At 48.6% G+C, this 19,991-nt stretch overlaps 1 protein-coding gene and 1 long non-coding RNA gene across 3 annotated transcripts in view; one reads left to right on the top strand and one right to left on the bottom strand.

Annotated features, from left to right (window-relative positions):
- Window positions 1-10,961, top strand: part of LOC125454952 (uncharacterized) — an 80,749-nt gene extending 69,788 nt beyond the window's left edge. The window contains exon 4 of the long non-coding RNA XR_007248119.2: window positions 10,383-10,961. This is a non-coding gene — a long non-coding RNA (uncharacterized LOC125454952). The remainder of the gene's footprint in view (window positions 1-10,382) is intronic.
- The window catches only part of taf1a (TATA box binding protein (TBP)-associated factor, RNA polymerase I, A), an 80,001-nt gene extending 60,564 nt beyond the window's left edge, over window positions 1-19,437 (bottom strand). For both annotated transcript variants that reach the window (XR_007248118.2, XM_048536333.2), the window contains exon 1: window positions 19,246-19,437. The gene's annotated coding sequence lies outside the window, so the exon portion shown is untranslated. The remainder of the gene's footprint in view (window positions 1-19,245) is intronic.
- Between the last annotated feature and the right edge of the window lie 554 nt (window positions 19,438-19,991).

The raw sequence follows: 19,991 nt of genomic DNA, 5'->3' as shown, positions 1-19,991 counted from the left end.
CTGTAAACTATTAGAGAAAGGGGGTGGGGGATCCCAAGTAGCAGAGTAAACAGAAAGAGAGATAATGATGGCTTTGAGTCTGAAGAGAACAAATTAATTAGAAAAGACAGACAAGAGTAAGCCAAAAAACGAAGCTGCTCTAAGAATTAAACGCCATTTATTTCAACGCAAGAGGTCTCACTGATAAGCCTGTTGAACTTAGGGTATATTCGGTAACATAGGATTGGGACATCACAGCTATTATGGATACTTCGCTGAGAGGTGGACAAGACTACAGCTCAATGTTCCAGGTTTCACATGCTAGATGGAGGATACAAAAAGAGACAAAAGAGGGAGAGAGATAATGGGAACTGCAGATGCTGGAGATTCCAAAATAATAAAATGTGAGGCTGGATGAACACAGCAGGCCAAGCAGCATCTCAGGAGCACAAAAGCTGACGTTTCGGGCCTAGACCCTTCATCAGAGAGGGGGATGGGGAGAGGGAACTGGAATAAATAGGGAGAGAGGGGGAGGCGGACCGAAGATGGAGAGTAAAGAAGATAGGTGGAGAGAGTGTAGGTGGGGAGGTAGGGAGGGGATAGGTCAGTCCAGGGAAGACGGACAGGTCAAGGAGGTGGGATGAGGTTAGTAGGTAGCGGGGGGTGCGGCTTGGGGTGGGAGGAAGGGATGGGTGAGAGGAAGAACCGGTTAGGGAGGCAGAGACAGGTTGGACTGGTTTTGGGATGCAGTGGGTGGGGGGGAAGAGCTGGGCTGGTTGTGTGGTGCAGTGGGGGGAGGGGACGAACTGGGCTGGTTGAGGGATGCAGTAGGGGAAGGGGAGATTTTGAAACTGGTGAAGTCCACATTGATACCATATGGCTGCAGGGTTCCCAGGCGGAATATGAGTTGCTGTTCCTGCAACCTTCGGGTGGCATCATTGTGGCAGTGCAGGAGGCCCATGATGGACATGTCATCAAGAGAATGGGAGGGGGAGTGGAAATGGTTGGCGACTGGGAGGTGCAGTTGTTTTTTGCGAACTGAGCGGAGGTGTTCTGCAAAGCGGTCCCCAAGCCTCCGCTTGGTTTCCCCAATGTAGAGGAAGCCGCACCAGGTACAGTGGATGCAGTATACCACATTGGCAGATGTGCAGGTGAACCTCTGCTTGATGTGGAATGTCATCTTGGGGCCTGGGATGGGGGTGAGGGAGGAGGTGTGGGGACAAGTGTAGCATTTCCTGCGGTTGCAGGGGAAGGTGCCGGGTGTGGTGGGGTTGGAGGGCAGTGTGGAGCGAACAAGGGAGTCACGGAGAGAGTGGTCTCTCCGGAAAGCAGACAGGGGAGGGGATGGAAAAATGTCTTGGGTGGTGGGGTCGGATTGTAAATGGCGGAAGTGTCAGAGGATAATGCGTTGTATCCGGAGGTTGGTAGGGTGGTGTGTGAGAACGAGGGGGATCCTCTTGGGGCGGTTGTGGCGGGGGCGGGGTGTGAGGGATGTGTCGCGGGAAATGCGGGAGACGCGGTCAAGGGCGTTCTCGATCACCGTGGGGGGAAAGTTGCGGTCCTTAAAGAACTTGGACATCTGGGATGTGCGGGAGTGGAATGTCTTGTCGTGGGAGCAGATGCGGCGGAGGCGGAGGAATTGGGAATAGGGGATGGAATTTTTGCAGGAGGGTGGGTGGGAGGAGGTGTATTCTAGGTAGCTGTGGGAGTCGGTGGGCTTGAAATGGACATCAGTTACAAGCTGGTTGCCTGAGATGGAGACTGAGAGGTCCAGGAAGGTGAGGGATGTGCTGGAGATGGCCCAGGTGAACTGAAGGTTGGGGTGGAAGGTGTTGGTGAAGTGGATGAACTGTTCGAGCTCCTCTGGGGAGCAAGAGGCGGCGCCGATACAGTCATCAATGTACCGGAGGAAGAGGTGGGGTTTGGGGCCTGTGTAGGTGCGGAAGAGGGACTGTTCCACGTAACCTACAAAGAGGCAGGCATAGCTGGGGCCCATGCGGGTGCCCATGGCCACCCCTTTAGTCTGTAGGAAGTGGGAGGAGTCAAAAGAGAAGTTGTTGAGTGTGAGGACGAGTTCAGCTAGGCGGATGAGAGTGTCGGTGGAGGGGGACTGGTCGGGCCTGCGGGACAGGAAGAAGCGGAGGGCCTTGAGGCCATCTCCATGCGGAATGCAGGTATACAGGGACTGGACGTCCATGGTGAATATGAGGTGTTGGGGGCTTTGGTCCAGGAACTCCCCACCTACGTCCGTGACACCACCCACGCCCTTTGGTCCAGGAACTCCCCACCTACGTCCGTGACACCACCCACGCCCTTTGGTCCAGGAACTCCCCACCTACGTCCGTGACACCACCCACGCCCTCCACCTCCTCCAAGACTTCCAATTCCCTGGCCCCCAACACCTCATATTCACCATGGACGTCCAGTCCCTGTACACCTGCATTCCGCATGGAGATGGCCTCAAGGCCCTCCGCTTCTTCCTGTCCCGCAGGCCCGACCAGTCCCCCTCCACCGACACTCTCATCCGCCTAGCTGAACTCGTCCTCACACTCAACAACTTCTCTTTTGACTCCTCCCACTTCCTACAGACTAATGGGGTGGCCATGGGCACCCGCATGGGCCCCAGCTATGCCTGCCTCTTTGTAGGTTACGTTGAACAGTCCCTCTTCCGCACCTACACAGGCCCCAAACCCCACCTCTTCCTCCGGTACATTGATGACTGTATCAGCGCCGCCTCTTGCTCCCCAAGGGAGCTCGAACAGTTCATCCACTTCACCAACACCTTCCACCCCAACCTTCAGTTCACCTGGGCCATCTCCAGCACATCCCTCACCTTCCTGGACCTCTCAGTCTCCATCTCAGGCAACCAGCTTGTAACTGATGTCCATTTCAAGCCCACCGACTCCCACAGCTACCTAGAATACACCTCCTCCCACCCACCCTCCTGCAAAAATTCCATCCCCTATTCCCAATTCCTCCGCCTCCGCCGCATCTGCTCCCACGACAAGACATTCCACTCCCACACATCCCAGATGTCCAAGTTCTTTAAGGACCGCAACTTTCCCCCCACGGTGATCGAGAACGCCCTTGACCGCGTCTCCCGCATTTCCCGCGACACATCCCTCACACCCCGCCCCCGCCACAACCGCCCCAAGAGGATCCCCCTCGTTCTCACACACCACCCTACCAACCTCCGGATACACTCTCTCCGTGACTCCCTTGTTCGCTCCACACTGCCCTCCAACCCCACCACACCCGGCACCTTCCCCTGCAACCGCAGGAAATGCTACACTTGTCCCCACACCTCCTCCCTCACCCCCATCCCAGGCCCCAAGATGACATTCCACATCAAGCAGAGGTTCACCTGCACATCTGCCAATGTGGTATACTGCATCCACTGTACCCGGTGCGGCTTCCTCTACATTGGGGAAACCAAGCGGAGGCTTGGGGACCGCTTTGCAGAACACCTCCGCTCAGTTCGCAAAAAACAACTGCACCTCCCAGTCGCCAACCATTTCCACTCCCCCTCCCATTCTCTTGATGACATGTCCATCATGGGCCTCCTGCACTGCCACAATGATGCCACCCGAAGGTTGCAGGAACAGCAACTCATATTCCGCCTGGGAACCCTGCAGCCATATGGTATCAATGTGGACTTCACCAGTTTCAAAATCTCCCCTTCCCCTACTGCATCCCTCAACCAGCCCAGTTCGTCCCCTCCCCCCACTGCACCACACAACCAGCCCAGCTCTTCCCCCCCACCCACTGCATCCCAAAACCAGTCCAACCTGTCTCTGCCTCCCTAACCGGTTCTTCCTCTCACCCATCCCTTCCTCCCACCCCAAGCCGCACCCCCCGCTACCTACTAACCTCATCCCACCTCCTTGACCTGTCCGTCTTCCCTGGACTGACCTATCCCCTCCCTACCTCCCCACCTACACTCTCTCCACCTATCTTCTTTACTCTCCATCTTCGGTCCGCCTCCCCCTCTCTCCCTATTTATTCCAGTTCCCTCCCCCCATCCCCCTCTCTGATGAAGGGTCTAGGCCCGAAACGTCAGCTTTTGTGCTCCTGAGATGCTGCTTGGCCTGCTGTGTTCATCCAGCCTCACATTTTATTATCTTAAAAGAGGGAGAGAAGCCTTTTTGATTAAGAAAACCATTACTGCTGTAACTGGAGAAGATATTCTGAAAAACTGTCCAGTGAAAATATCCGGGCTATAATTAGAAATAAAAAAAGGCAAGATTACCTTGATTGGATTGTACTACAGTACTCCCAGCCATCATAGGGGAATTGAGGTACAAATATGTACACAGATCTTAGATATATGTAAGAATTTTTTTTTCTTTATTCACTCATGGGATGAGGGCGTCGCTGGCTAGGCAGTATTTATCTTCCATCCCTAATTGCCCCGAGGGCAGTTACAAGTCAACCACATTGCCGTGGGTCTAGAATCACATGTAGGCCAGACGAGGTAAGGATGGCAGTTTCTTTCCCTAAAGGACATGAGTGAAACAAATGGGTTTTTCCCAACAATCGACAATGGATTCATGGTCATCATTAGACACTTAGTTCCAGATATGTACTGGATTCAAATTCCACCACCTGCTATGGCGGGATTCAAACCGAGGTCTGCAGAACATTATCTGAGTGTCCGGATTAACAGTCCAGCGATAATTCCACTAGGCCATAAGGCTGTAATAGTGATTGTTTGGAAAGTTAAAATCATCAACTGAGACTATCATAGTTTTAAAAGCGTGGATGGTGAGTAATTTGTCAAACAAGTTCAAGAAAATTTTCTTAAACAACATGTAAAATGTTTCTACTAGAGAATGAGCAAAAACTTGACCTTCTCTTGGGTAATTAGACAGGGTAAGTAACTGAAGTGATAATATGGGTGACAAACACTTTGGGTCGAGTGATCATAATTCCATTCGTTTTAAACAGTTAATGTAAAAGGATAAGCCTTTCATTAAAAATAAAGTTTTAATTGCAGAAAGGCAAATTTTAATGTTACAAGACAAGAACTTTCGAAAATTGATTGGAGTAGATTTCTAAAAGAATGTCTGAAAAGTGGGAGGCTTTCAAAAGCGTGATAACAAGAGTTCAGAGTTATTATGTTCCTGTTCGATTGAAAAGCAAGGCTGGTATGATTACAGAACAATGGATGAATAAAGACATTGAGGTTCTAGTCAAGAATAATAAAAAGAAAATTAGATATAAACAATTGGGTTTAAATATATCTCTTGAACACCATAAAGAGTGAAGGGGCATTCTTAAGAGGAAGATCAGGAAGGCAAAGACGGATACAAGATAGCCACTGCAAATAGAGTTAAGGATAATCCAAGGAGACTCTACAAGTGTGGTAAGAGCAACTACAGAGAAAGTAGAGCCCCTTAAAGATCAAAGAGCTCATCTCAGGTGATGAACCTCAGGAGATAAGGGAAATATTAAATAAATATTTCACATCAGTTTTTATTTTGGAGAAAGAAATACAAGCTAGAGAACTCAGAGAAATAAAAATGTTTTAAAAACAGTTCACGTTACAGAAGTAGTAGAGCTGGCAGTCTTAAAAAAAAATGAAGACGGGTAAATCTCCGGGTCCTCATCCAGTGTATCCTAGGTCGTTATGAGAAGTTAGGGACGAAATTGTGGGACCCCTTGCAGAAATATTTGTATCATCTATAAATAAGGGGGAAGTGTCGAATGACTGAAGAATTGCATAATATTGAGCCTTTGTTTAAGAAGGAAAAGCCTAGGAAATATACACCTGAGAGTCTGACTTTGGTGGTGGGTAAGTTGTTGGAGGTGATTCGGAAAGACAGGATTTATATGCGTTTGGGCAGGCAAGGAATGATTAGGGATAGTCAGCATGGTCTTGTGTGGGGGAAGTCAAGGGAAATTGAGTTTTTTTTTGGGGAAGTAGCCAAGAAGGTTGATGAGGTCAGAGTGGTACATTGTTTATTTGGACTTTAGTAATGTCTTTGGCAAGGTTCTGCATGGTAAACTAATTTGTAGAGTTACAGCTTGCCAACTGGATACAAAATTGGCTCAATGGCAGAGTGATGGCTGTTTCTTTTTATCAGAAGACCTGTGACTAGTGATGTTCATAGGGATCAGTGTTGAATCCACTTTTGTTTGTCATTTATGTAAATGGTTTAGATGAGAATACAGAAGGCATAGTGAGTAAGTCAGCAAATGCCACCAAAACTGGACAGTGGACAGTGAAGAAGGTTATCTAAGATTACAAAGAGATCTTGATCAATGTGATCAAAGGGCTGAGGAGTGACAGAGGGAGTTTAATTTGGATAAATGTGAGACATTGCATTTTGCTAAAACAAACAAGAGCAAGGCTTATGCAATTAGAAGTTGGGCATTGGATAGTGTCACTGAATGGAGAGATCGAGGGGTTTGGGTACATAACTCTTTGAAGTTTGCATCACAAACAAATAGGGTGGTTAAGAAGTTCAGCATGCTTGCCTTTATTGCTCAGACCTTCACGTCTGGGAGTTAGGGTCTTATGTTGGATGTTGTACAGGACGTTGGTGAGGCCTCTTCTGGAGTACTGTGTCTATTCCTAGTCTCCCTGTTAAAGGAAGGATATTATCAAGCTGGGGAAGGTTCAGAAGAGATTTACCAGGACGCTGCTGGGAATGGGGGATTTGAGCTATGAGAAGACGGTAGATAGGATGGGTCTCTTTTTCACTGATGTGTAGGAGGTTGGGGGTGACCAAACAGAGGCTTATAAAATCATGAGGAGCATAGATAGGCTGAATGGCAAGGATCTTTTCTCTAGGATGGGGGTTTTCACAACAATATTTCTAACGTGAGAGAAGACAGATTTTAAAAATACATCGGGGCTTTCCTTCAAATAAAAAGAGGGTAATTTGTGTGTGGGTTGAACTTTCCAAAGGTAGTGGTGGATGCAGGTACAGCTATAATGTTTAAAAGACATTTTCTAAGTATGTAAGAAATGTTTGGAGGGATGTGGGTCAAGCATAGGCTGGTGGGGCTAGTTTAGTTTGGGATTATGGTCCGCATGGACAGGTTGGACCGAAGGGTCTGTTTCTGTTCTGTATGACTCCATAACTTACTTTAAAAAAATCACATGAAAGTAATAACTAACAGGCCAGATATCTGAGTTTTAACTTTGCCTGGATTTAGATTTCAAACCAATTTAATTCGCAGAAGAAGCAAAATACAGACTTCAGTACCAAATTTGGCACTTTTACAATTATTTCCAAAGTCTGCTCCAGTAGCTGGATCCCCAGGCTTCCTCTCCAATGGATCTTTGCTTATCAAAATGAAGGGATATTCCAATCTTGAACAGCTTACCATTGGTTAACCTTGTGTAAACCTGGAACAACTGTATAGTGTAACAAATAGTGCTCTTTAAGTCTATTCAATGGCAGTCTTTCAGAAGCCTATCTCTGCTTAATCTCATTTCAGTACTTGGTTGCTTCTTGAAAAAAATAGTCTCCAGCCTGCCAGTTTCAAACACGTGGATCAATCTTTCCATTGGCAAACATCCTTTGTGCAGAAATAGTCAATTCGTGTGCCTTCTTATTCTGGAAGCGCTATTTCAGTTTCATTTTATCTACTGAAATATCTATGTAGCACTAGGAAATGCAATCTAAGGGGTTTCTTTACAAATGACAGAGGTCTTGTCTGTTAATCGGCTCAATATTTTTTTTCCACTGCTTCTGGAATCAGACTTTACACTGTTTCTACTAGCCCCACTCACATTACAACACCTACAATTCTTTCAGCTCAGAATGGGGTGTGGACTGATGGAAATTGTGAAGGATCAAGAACATATACACAAAGACAAATTCCACGAAATTCTATTAAAATCCAGTAAAATAAAGATGGAATAATGTTCTGCAGTCATAGAAACACAGAACATAGAATAGCACAGTACTTGAAACGCATCAAATATGAATATGCTCAAGTTCGGTAACTGGATTCACTGAATGAACTTTTTCTAAGAAGTACGAAAGCTCCATCTGGTGGTGAAGAATAAACACAGAGAGAATCACAGCAAAAGCCTCAGTCAAGAAACAAAACATGCTCACTTTGAGCAGTGATACTAGATATTTCAGGCGTTAATTAATAACTTAGAGCAAACAATTCATCTTTGAGGCATTTCCTTTCTTTGCATCTTAAATACCAAGGTGCACAAAGTTTCAAAACTGCAGTCAAACTTTTGCTGCATCTGGTTATCCAGCTATTTCATGGCTGAAATATGTTGAGAAAGTACAACTACCAGATAGTGTGTTGTTAGACAAGGTAGACACCTGTGCTGCAGAATTCACTCAATGCACCAACCCACTTCCACACTGGAATCTTTCCAAACTAAAATGTCAATCAAGGATTACAACAGAACTATCAAAGCGATAGACAATCAAAATGGAGTAAACTTAGAAAATACCAGTAAAAAGATAATGTCACCACAGTCTTACCAGACTGTAGGCTGCTCTCTCTTTAGACAGAGATGTCTGCTGGTAGTTTAACCAGAGGGTCACCATGCCACTGCCAAGGGGAAGAGGTGGAGAAGGAAAGGCCTTGATGGTAACCCCACCCAGTGCGGGAACTGAACGTATGCTGTTGGCATCACGCTGCATGGTAAAACAGCTGTCCAACCAACTGACTAGCCCCAAAAAGAACTAATTTCAGAAACACCCTTCAATGCAGTGTTCCACCTCCTTCAACAATCTTTAGAGGAAGAAGTTTCTTCGAAATTCCTTATCTTATCTTGATGGCCTCCAGTTATCATCTTCACCACAAGAAGAAACGTTCTCTCTGTAGTCACTGTCTCTAAGCCTTTCGTAAAGGCTTCCATTAGATCACCTCTCGGTTGTTTTGTTTCAAGAGGCAAGATCCAGTGTCTCTAACATTTCCTGAAGGGACCGCTCACATTTCCTGATATTATCAGGAAATTTCTTCCTTCACCCTCTCCATAGGGCAAGAGCGCAAAAGTGGACCACTCAGTCCTTCAAACCTGCTCCGTCATTCCATAACATCATAGATTACTAGTTCGGGGTCACAACTTTCCTGTCTGTAACCCCTCCCCCAAACCATTAATTTCCCCGTCTATCAAAAATACTAACTCAGCCCTGAATAAATTCAATGACCCAATCTCTACTGTTTTCTGGGAAGGAGAATTCGACAAGCTAATGATTATCAGAAAAACAGTCATCTTGATTTTAAAAAGCAAGACCTTGGATCTTTAGAACGTGTCCTCTAGTTCGAGTCTCATCTACATTGGAGAATATCTTCTCAGCATTCACCCTAACAAGACCCCTCAGAATCTTAGAAGTTTTGACAACATTACCTCTCATTCTTCCACACTGTACCCGTTACAGTGTTCAAACAATCTCCACATGATAAAGCCTTCATTCCCTGAATGAGTCTGGTGTAATTTTTTTTAAATAATATGGCATTAGATTGTGCAGCAAACCAAAGTTTAGATTTCCACTTTAACAGAGCTGGAAGGGATATGCCACCTCACTAAAAATTGGCACGAGTACCTCGAATACAAAAGTCCCACCTCCGAGGCCAGATCTCACCATTTCTGGCAACAGCAAACTGCATGTGTTGCACATCCAGATCACAGAGACCCCAGCACCCTTAAAAAGATACAGCTGCATGGCTCACAAGCAATTTTCATCATCCCAGTTTCTGAAACAAGACTCATGAGTATGAAACATGTGAGGAAGTGATTTAAAACGCACTGTAGCTCTTTGAAAAGGATGTTGCTGGGACTTGAGCTATAAAAAGGGGCTGAAGAGACTGGGGCTTTTCTCCCCTGCAGTGTCGGAGGCTGAGTGGTGGCCTTACAGAAGTTTAAAAAAATTAGGGACACAGATAGGGTGAAGGGCCAAAGTCTGTTTCCTAGAGCGGTGGCGGGGGGGGGGGGGGAGTCCAAAACTAGAAAGCAAAGTTGGGGGGGGGGGGGCAGATTTTGGGTTACTTTTACATGCATACAGCACCACATGTATGCTACAAGTAGTGGTGGAGGCAGGTATAATTACAAACTTAAAAGACATCCAGTGGGTAATCAATCGTAAGGGTTTGGAGGGATAAGGGCCAAATGCTGGCAAATGGGACTTGGTCAGATTGGGATGTCTGGTCAGCATGGACAACTTGGACAGAAGGGTCTGTTCCATGCTGTATGACTGTATAAGGAGGTCAGGTATCCCGCTGGAAAGGTCTAGGTGGGATTACCGTCAATATAAATTTGCATGTAAAAGGAGGATTTAATGTGCACAACTGTTGTTATCAATCATTTACATCCTCTGTCTTAAATTTTGAAAAATTCTTGCTGCGACTCTTGCTTGAAAGTAAGGTTTTGCAATTTCACTGGATGTTTGTTGACACAAGCCCGAGTTCTCTCACTACAGGATCACTCCGCAGAAAAGGAACTGGGCTCAAACATGGACTCAGTCTTGGGAGCATTCGTGCGCGGAGAAACAATCCAGTTTCTCCAGTACTTTGCGTTATTGAGTATCTGACGATGGCTTCTACCACCTATCATCACAATGGGAGGACTGTAAATTCACAGCTTGATGGACAGCTAAGTGGGAATTCATTGCCACGGAGTGCAGTGGAGGCCGGGGCGATGGATGCCTTCAAGGCAGAGATCGACAAATTCTTGATCTCAAAAGGAATCAAGGGCTACGGGGAGAGTGCAGAGAAGTGCTGTTGAAATGCCCATCAGCCATGATTTAAATGGCGGAGTGGACTTGTTGGGCTGAATGGCCTTACTTCCACTCCTATGTCTTATGGTCTTAAAAAGAATCAGCTATATTTTCTGGAGGGCTGTGAAATACAACTGTTTTCTGAAGAAGTGTCTAGGCCTGAAACATCAGCTTTCCTGCTCCTCTGATACTGCTTGGCCTGCCATGTTCATCCAGCTCTACACCTTGTTGTCTCAAATACAATTGTTTGTTTTGTAATGGATTAAGCAGTTGAACAGATTTAAATTACGAATGAGTTTTTAATAAAGGAGTGTTATTTACCATAAGGAATTAAATATATGTTACTTGAATTTATTTTATGTCATCTTACTATGGCTCCTAAGATCTGCCTATGGTAGATACTGGGCAAGTTGACATGGAGTGAGCAAGGTCAAAGGGCAGTAGGTGAATGGTGCTAAATTGGCATGAAGCGTGTGTGGCAGATGGACAGGCATGAGAAATGTGTAGGGACGAGGGATGCAAGAAGGCCCATTTTTAATAAACAGTGAAATAAAGTCCCAGGGCACCTAGGCAAGTCTTTTAATTAGCCCACCTAGGTATTCAAGAATTTATGTGGCTGTCTTGGGGCTCCTTCTGTAAAAGGCATACCTGCTTCCAGTCAGCAACCCCCAAATGAAAATGAGGCCATTCGGGGAAGTTTCTCTCAAGATCTTTCGGGAAATTAGAAATCTTCTTGACTGCATACTCAACACAGGAACAAGAGGTTGGCCCCAAGTGTGGTCTAACCAACATTTAATACATAGAGTCATACAGCATGTAAACAGAGCCTTCAAGTCCAAACAGTCCATGCCGACCGTATTCCCAAACTAAACTAATCTCAGTTGCCCGCACTTGGCCCATATCTCTCCAAACATTTCCCATTCATGAACTTATCCAAAAGTCCTTTAAATGTTGTGACTGCACCTGCATCCACCACCTTCTCTGGCAGTTCATTCCATGCACGAACCACTCTGTATAAAAATGTTGCCCCCCTCACATCCTCTATTAATCTTTCTCCCCTCACCCTAAAAATATGCCCCCTAGTTTCGAACTCCCCCACCCTCGGGAGCAGACCCTTATAATTCTATGCTCCTCATGATTTTATAAACCTCAATAAGGTCACCCCTCAACCTCCTCCACTCCAGTGAAGACATCCCAGCTTCTCCAATCTATTTTTGTAAGTCAAACCCTCCATTCCCAAGAACATCCTGGCAAATCTTTTCCAAATCCTCTTGAATTGAATAATATCCCTCTAAAAACATGGCAACCAGAACTGCACACAATATTCCAGAAGAGGCCTCACCAACATCCTGCGCACATTGAACATAACCTCACTACATTTCAATTCTATCCCCCTAGATAGACCTCATCTTTACTCCTGTGATACTACCTGGTCTGCTGTGTTCCTCCAGTTCCACACTATCTTATCTCTGACTGCAGCATCGGCAGTTCTTGCTATCTCCCAGTTAAGATTGTGGTGACTTTACCTTCACACTAGTCTTAAAGAATGTACATCACAGATTGACCAGAATTTTCACTAGACCTTGAAGCATTAAACAAGGAGCCCTTCTGTAAAGTCACCACTGCTGACGTTTGGAAGCTTTAAAAAAATTGAGGATCCAACAGTTTGAAATATTATCTCTCTCTTTATTGGTATAAGGACTTTCACTCAGCCATATCATTACAAAACCTGTTGTTTCATTCCAGAAAGGAAAATAAGAAACAAAAAAAATCAGACAGTATAGTATTCTAAAAAGTGAACTGAAAAAGGGAAAGAACAGCAAACACTTACTGGAAACAGGAGCACTAAGGCAACTGTAAAACCTCACTGGGTAAAGCTCCTGGATATCAAGCCCCACTGTTCCAAGAGTCATCATAAAAGTTAAAAGTTTTACTGAAGTTCTGAATGTGAGTTTGCTCGCTGAGCTGGAAGGTTAGTTTTCAGACGTTTCGTCACCATTCTAGGTAACATCATCAGTGAGCCTCCAGTGAAGCGCTGGTGTCATGTCCTGCTTTCTATTTATCTGGTTAGGTTTCCTTGGGTTGGTGATGTCATTTCCTGCATTGGTGATGTCTGGAAATGACATCACCAACCCAAGGAAACCTAACCAGATAAATAGAAAGCAGGACATAACACCAGCGCTTCACTGGAGGCTCACTGATGATGTTACCTAGAATGGTGACAAAACATCTGGGAACACACCTTCAAGATCAGTGAGCCAGCTTACATCTGGAACACAATAAAGACCCACTCTCTTGTGGACCAAGAGGAGGAGAGCGCTGTGTTGGAGGTGAAAGGAAGGCGTCGGGTTGGCTGTGCACCCTTGCAACCGGTGGATCTTAATGCTGGCTTCGGCCTAACGCTGGTTCAGGGGAGCAGCCAACCTGCAACGATGGCTGCGGCAAGTGCTCGTGCCCCAGGTCAGGGGGTCCGGAACACCATCCGTATTTCCGTGAAGAAGGTGGATGAAGGTGCACCTGTGGACTGCACCTTCTTCGTGAAGAGGGTCCTGTTGGACTGTTGTGGGTTCGCTGCTGCGGACATTTACTGCCTGCAGGATTTCCCCGGAGGAGGTTTTTACGATGTGACCTTCAGGAGTGCCAAGCTTTGCGGGCGCTTCCTGGAGGTTTTCAAGGAGAAAGGAGGTGAGGGCCGCCTCTCTGTATTGACCGCTGTCCCGCTGTTCGTGATGCCAGCGCAGAGGAGCCGTATGGTGACTGTACAACCCGCATGTGCCAGCAGTTGATGTCCTGACCTTCCTTGGAAGATACGTGAAGGTGGAAGGGGACCTAACCGACATCATGGACCCCTTTGGCAACTGGACCAGTCAGAGACAGGTCAAGGTGATGCTGAGGATGGGCGCGGATGGGAACATTGTACACCCACCTTCCAGCTTCGTGATCGGCGGGAGCAAGGGCTACCTGACCTATGCAGGGCAACCTAAAGTCTGCCATGCCTGTGGTAGGTCAGGTCACATGGCGGCCGACTACAAAGCCACCATCTGCAGGAACTGCAGGGAGGAGGGACACTTTGCAAAGGATTGCCCACAAGGGAAAAGCTGCTACCTTTGCGGGGAAGCGGGCCACCTCTATAGGGCATGCCCGCAGCAGGGGACCACCTACGCCCAGGTCACCGGCAGGGGGAATGCGGGGCCAGCCCCCCCCCCCCCCCCCCCCCCCGGAGGAGAGGAAGGCACCAGGGCCCTGCAAGGACCCCACTAATGTGCAGGAGGGCCAGGCCGTGCAGGAGGGCCCAGTCCCGCAGGATGGGCCCGAGGCCAGCAAAGCGCCCCTGCAGGCTCCGCTCCCCGCCGACAACCCGGAGTCGATGGAGGCGGCGACAGGCGACCCAGGGGAGTGTACGACGGCCTGGAAAGCGAGGAGGAAGGTGCGTCGGCGGGCCCAGGCACCGCAACCATCAGGTGGGAAGAGGCAGCTACAGGGGTTTATAAGAGCCCCTCTGACGAGGGGGATTCGGAGAGGGCCCGCCCGAAGCAGACGTTAAAGATCTCAAGTGGGAAGGAAAGCAGCACCACGCTTCCAGGTGATGGGAGGCGTCCTGAGGCTCCCACCGACACCCAGTCACGTGCTGCTGGGGCACTGGAAGGCCCCCTGGAACTTCCAGGCGGGAAGGAGGAAACAGCGCGTCCCCAGCCTGACCCAGATCCAGACTCTCCTGCCTGCGTACCCCCGACGGGGGGATGCCACCCGGAAGGCAGCACGGACGGTTTCCTGAGCCCGGAGAGTATCCAGCAGTTAGCCCGGGCAATGTGCATGAAGGGCCGGATGGAGGGGCTGGACCTTGGACTTGGGGAGGGTTCTGCAGTCACTGCCCACAATGGGGGTACGAGTTGTGAGCATTAATGTGCGCAGCGTCAAGTCCGCCGCAAGATGTGTGTCCACGTTGGCCTATCTGACCACCGTCAGGGCGGACCTCCTGTTTCTGCAGGAGTGCGGGATACCGCACCTCGGCAGGTACGGGAAGTGGTCCGGCGCCTGGACCTGTGGGCCTTCGATCTGGTCGGGGGGTAACGACTGTCGCTTCTCGGGCCTGGCTATTCTGCTGCGGGGGCACAACTTCACCATCTCTCAAGTTCAGGAGGTGGTGGGGGGGCGCCTCCTAGTGGCTGACATCACCTACAGGAATGCTCCCCTGAGGCTGATCAACGTGTACACCCCAGTGGTACGGAGTGAGCGGTTGGACGTCCTGCAGCGGCTTCCACCCCTGCTGGCTACGTCCAGGCCGGTCATCCTAGGCGGAGACTTCAACTGCATCATTGATGTAGATGGAAGATCCGGTGTGGGGACAGCGGGGGGGGTGGGGGGGGTGGGGAGTCAACTGGACGTCACGTCCAGATTCCTACTGGCACGGTGAATGACGCCAAGCTGCTCGATGTCTTCAGCACCCCTGCAGACGGAGTGCAGCGGAGGTACACCTGGTCGCGACCAGACGGGTCTATTCACTCAAGGATAGACTTCCTGTTTGTGTCACGGGCGTTCTCGGTCAGGTCCACCGGCGTCGAGCCGGTGTTCTTCGCTGACCACTGCCTCCTGCTGGCCGACTGTCACTCACAGGACGACCAGCCGGCTGGTAAGGGGACGTGGAAGCTCAACACGACTCTGTTGACCGCAGAGAACGTCGAGGAGCTTAAGAGGGAGTACGCCGGTTGGAGAACCATGAAACCCCTCTTTGAGTCTCCGGGCGACTGGTGGGAGACGGTGAAGGAGAACATCAAGAGGTTCTTTGTCCTCAAGGGTGTTCGGAAGGCGAGAGAGAGGCGGGGAAAGCTGTCGCGACTCCAGAAAAGGGTGCAGAACCTGCTCCTTCTGCAGTTGATGGGGGTCGATGTCACGGAGGACCTCCATGAGGTGAGGGGCCAGCAAGCCTCGCTCTTCGCCGCAGAGGCCTCCAGGATAATCTTCCGGTCCAGGGTCCGCTCCGTGGAGCAGGACGAGATGTGCTCGTGTTTCTTCTTTCAGAAGGTGCACAAAAAGAGCTCTGTGCTTAGCCGGCTGACAGAGGACGACAGCTCGGTGACGTCATCTCGGCCCAACATTTTGAGGATTAGCAGATCCTTCTATGCCGGACTGTACAACACGAAGCCCACGGACAGCACGGCCTCCGAGTGGTTCCTCTCATTTATCACGGAGGTCTTAGACGACGGCACGAGGGAGTGGCTGGACCGGCCGATATCCCTGGACGAGCTGACCAGAGCCCTCAAGTCCTCGGAGAGGAATAGGACTCCCGGAAGCGACGGCTTACCGGTCGAGCTGTATACCGCTCTGTGGGGCCTGGTCGGCCAGGACCTGCTGGAGGTGTACGATAGCGCACTTCGGGCAGGGGAAATGTGCAAGTCCGGGAGGAAGGGCATCATCACCCTCATTTACAAGAGGAAGGTGGAGAGGAAAGAAATTAAGAATTGGCGTCCCATTTCACTATTGAACGTGGACTACAAAATCCTGGCCAAGGTCATAGCCAACCGGGTCAGGTCTGTCCTGGAGTCGGTGATTCACCCTGACCAAACCTGTGCTGTGCCGGGCAGGAAGATCGCTGAGAGCCTCGCGCTCATCAGGGATACAATCGCCTACGTCCAGGACAGGCGGGTGGACACCTGCCTCGTCAGCCTGGACCAGGAGAAGGCCTTCGACAGGGTCTCTCATGCTTACATGAGGGACGTCCTCTCCAATTTGGGGTTCGGGGAGGGCATCCGCAATTGGATCCGGCTGCTCTACACCAACATTGTTAGCGCAGTCTCGATCAACGGGTGGAAATCGGACAGTTTTCCCGTCAGATCTGGAGTCAGGCAGGGCTGACCGCTCTCTCCTGCCTTGTTCCTGTGCTGTATGGAGCCCTTCGCCGCATCCATCAGGAAGGACGTGAGCCTGAAGGGCGTGACTATCCCAGGCAGCGGAGGCCTTCAGGTCAAGACCTCCCTGTACATGGACGACGTCGCCGTCTTCTGCACCGATCGTCGGTCAGTGAGTAGGCTATTGGACATCTGCGGCCAGTTTGAACTGGCCTCGAGTGTCAAAGTCAATCGGCGTAAGAGCGAGGGCATGTTCTTCGGGAACTGGGGCGACCGCTCCTTCATCCCCTTCACCGTCAGGACAGACTACCTGAAGGTGCTGGGTGTTTGGTTTGGCGGAGCTGGGGCGTGCACTAAGACTTGGGAGGAGCGTATCACGAAGCTGGGCAGGTGGGCGCTCCGGTCCCTCTCCATCACTGGTAAGAACCTGGTTGTCAGGTGCGAGGGGCTTTCGGTACTGTTGTATGTGGCGCAGGCCTGGCCTATTCCCTGGACCTGCGCCGCTGCGGTCACCCGGGCCATCTTCCACTTCATTTGGGGGTCGAGGATGGACCGGGTCCGTAGGGACACCATGTACAAAGACCTGGAAAACGGGGGAAAGGACGTACCAAACGCCACCCTCGCCCTGATGGCTACCTTTGTCTGCGGCTGCATCAAGCTGTGCGCAGATCCTTAGTACGCAAACACCAAGTGTCACTACTTACTGAGGTTCTACCTGTCCCCGGTGTTGCGAAGGATGGGCCTGGCCTCGTTGCCGCGGAACGCTCCCAGTAGTTGGACCGTTCCGTACCACCTGTCCTTCGTGGAGAAATTTTTGAAAGGAAACACCTTTGACCACAAGGCCGTCAGGCAGTGGTCAGCACGTAGTATCCTCGAGACTCTTCGGGAAAAGGAGAGGATGGATCCCGTCGTGTGGTTCCCCACGCAGACTGCCAAAGTCATTTGGCAGAATGCCTCATCGCCAGAACTTTCAAACAAGCACAAGGACATTGCTTGGCTGGTGGTGAGAGGGGCTCTGCCAGTGAGATCCTTTATGCATGCCTGGAATCTCTGCGCCACTGCACGCTGCCCTCAAGATGGCTGCGGGGCGGACGAGACTGTTGATCACCTCCTTCTGGAGTGTGCCTATGCGCAGGAGGTCTGGAGGGGGATGCAGTGGTATTTGCCGAGGTTCGTCCCGAGCAGCTCCGTGACACGGGACTCCGTGCTCTACGGGCTGTTTCCCGGGACGCACACCGAGACCAACATCATCTGCACCTGGAGGACCATCAATACGGTGAAAGACGCTCTTTGGTCTGCCCTCAACTTGGTCTGCCAGCTGAAAGAACTGGCCCCGACCGAATGTTGCAGACTGGCGCACTCCAAGGTCCAAGACTACGTGCTGAAGGACGCACTAAAGCTTGAGGCAGCCGCCGCCGCCAATGCGCGGTGGGGAAAGACCACGGTGTGAAACCCCTCGTCCTGAATAGAAAAAGGAACCCTATCTGGTAACTGGGCCCAGCTGGCGCTTTCCCCAACTGGTCAGGGGGCCAACTGGGACTGTGCGGGGTGACGACTGCCGGGGTATTTTCTTTGCTTTGTTTTTTGTTTCTTCTTTGTTTGTTTTTTTCCTTTAGTTGGTGTACGTACCCCCTGGGTAACCCGGAGCGGCTTGCATGACTGGGTAGGTGTATAAGTGTTTTATTTTTTGTACATCTTATGAATAAAGTATATTTTTTCAAATAAAAAAAAGTGACGAAACGTCTGAAAATTAACCTTCCAGCTCAGTGAGCAAACTCACATCCAGAACCTCAACCTGAGCTATAAATCTTCTCAAAACTCGCTTTTACTTAAGTCCCCAGTTTATCTGTCTTGCAGACTCAGATTAACAGAAAACACACAGTCGGTTTCTCCACTTAACAAGAAATACTATATAATCACAAATGGATTGATTCCAGCAACAGATAAACAAATATGAACCACAGGCTAGCACTACTAGCTAAACTTTTAACCCCCTTCAAAAAGCACCAAAACAAATATGAAACAAAAAAGTATCATCAGTGGAATGAAGAAAACTTGTGGCAATCAGTTCAAAGCATCAGTCCCTAGGATTTGATGCATTGTTAACTTTGTTTCCAAAAGCCTTTAGTTCTCTGAATTTTTCCTTCAGGTTCTTCTACTTTGCAAGAGACACAGAGCGGCTTGTTCATAATTAAAAAATCTCTGACTTATTGCTGTAATGCAACAGCTTACAGCAACTGACAGGATAACGCAATCAACTTTATTTGGCTTCAAGTACTTTCACAGGAAAGAGAGAGAGAGGCCTTCTAGCCTACAGGCAACCAGTGCTCCACAAGACTCATTTTATCAGAGATGGCTGGCAATGATGCAATTAGGGGAGGTGAGATAAATATATGAAGTAGTACAGGGATGAATAAATTAGAAGTGAAGAAAGACTATAAGGTGATGGGAGTATAAACAAATGCAATTTCCTGTTTTTTTTGCATCTAATGACCTTTTAGTGATGGTATTAATACGCAAAAAAATTAAACCCCTTCTACAACTAACTACTTTCTAGACAACTTGAAATACTGAACTCTACGGCTGAATACCACCATCATTTCTTCGCTATTTCGGTTTTAGTTTTTTTTAAAACGAAAGCATAAAAATCACGAAGTTTTCAAAAGCTAAACAAATACTAAGTTTTTTTTCAAGAACTTCCAATGAAGGTCTCCACGCACCTTCTGATCACTTTTCCCCTCCTCTGATTAAGCAGTTATAACACCAAAAGATTTTCCTCAGTAGTGACCAAACGTTCAGCACAATCTCCTCCACATCATTTACCCCGTTGCCTGGGCACGCTCAGGATTCTGTTCCCCATCCGGGCAACGTTCCATTCCCAGGGTAACGTTCCAATCATAGGAAAAGGACAGTTTTACTTCCCACGTGCTGACAATCTAAAACTCCTTCCGGGGTCATGTTGAACATCTGCTGCATTTTCTCTGAAGGCAGCCATCCGCATTCGGGAGTATCGATTTTGTCCATTGAGTAACAGGGGGTAGTGACTTGGAAGTATTTATTCGTGATCTGGGATAAAGCTCAGTAAAAATATTTTCAGAATAACAACCGGTACATAGTCACCGCTTTAATGTATTTAACATTTACAGTTATCGTGATGTGTTCAAATTCCATTCAAACAAACATTTTACCATCAAACAAACATGACGATTATGCATAGTGGGTTTTTTTTTGGAATTTACTGCTTATCTAGTTGAACTTGTAGAAATAAACCAATGTTTATTTTCAAGAATAAAAGGCGATTCAAGATCAAACCAATAAGACTTGGCAGGTAAAGACGTGTTAAACCACTTGCACAGACAACGTGAAACAAAATACTGAACTCTACGACTGAATATAATCCAAAGCGTGCAACAACTCAGTCGGACTGGCAACATTTTAGAAGACGAAAGGTGCTTAACCTGATGAG

The sequence above is a fragment of the Stegostoma tigrinum genome, chromosome 9, assembly GCF_030684315.1.
Source record: "Stegostoma tigrinum isolate sSteTig4 chromosome 9, sSteTig4.hap1, whole genome shotgun sequence".
In the NCBI taxonomy this organism is placed as follows: Eukaryota; Metazoa; Chordata; class Chondrichthyes; order Orectolobiformes; family Stegostomatidae; genus Stegostoma; species Stegostoma tigrinum.
This window is presented reverse-complemented; position numbering and strand designations above follow the sequence as displayed.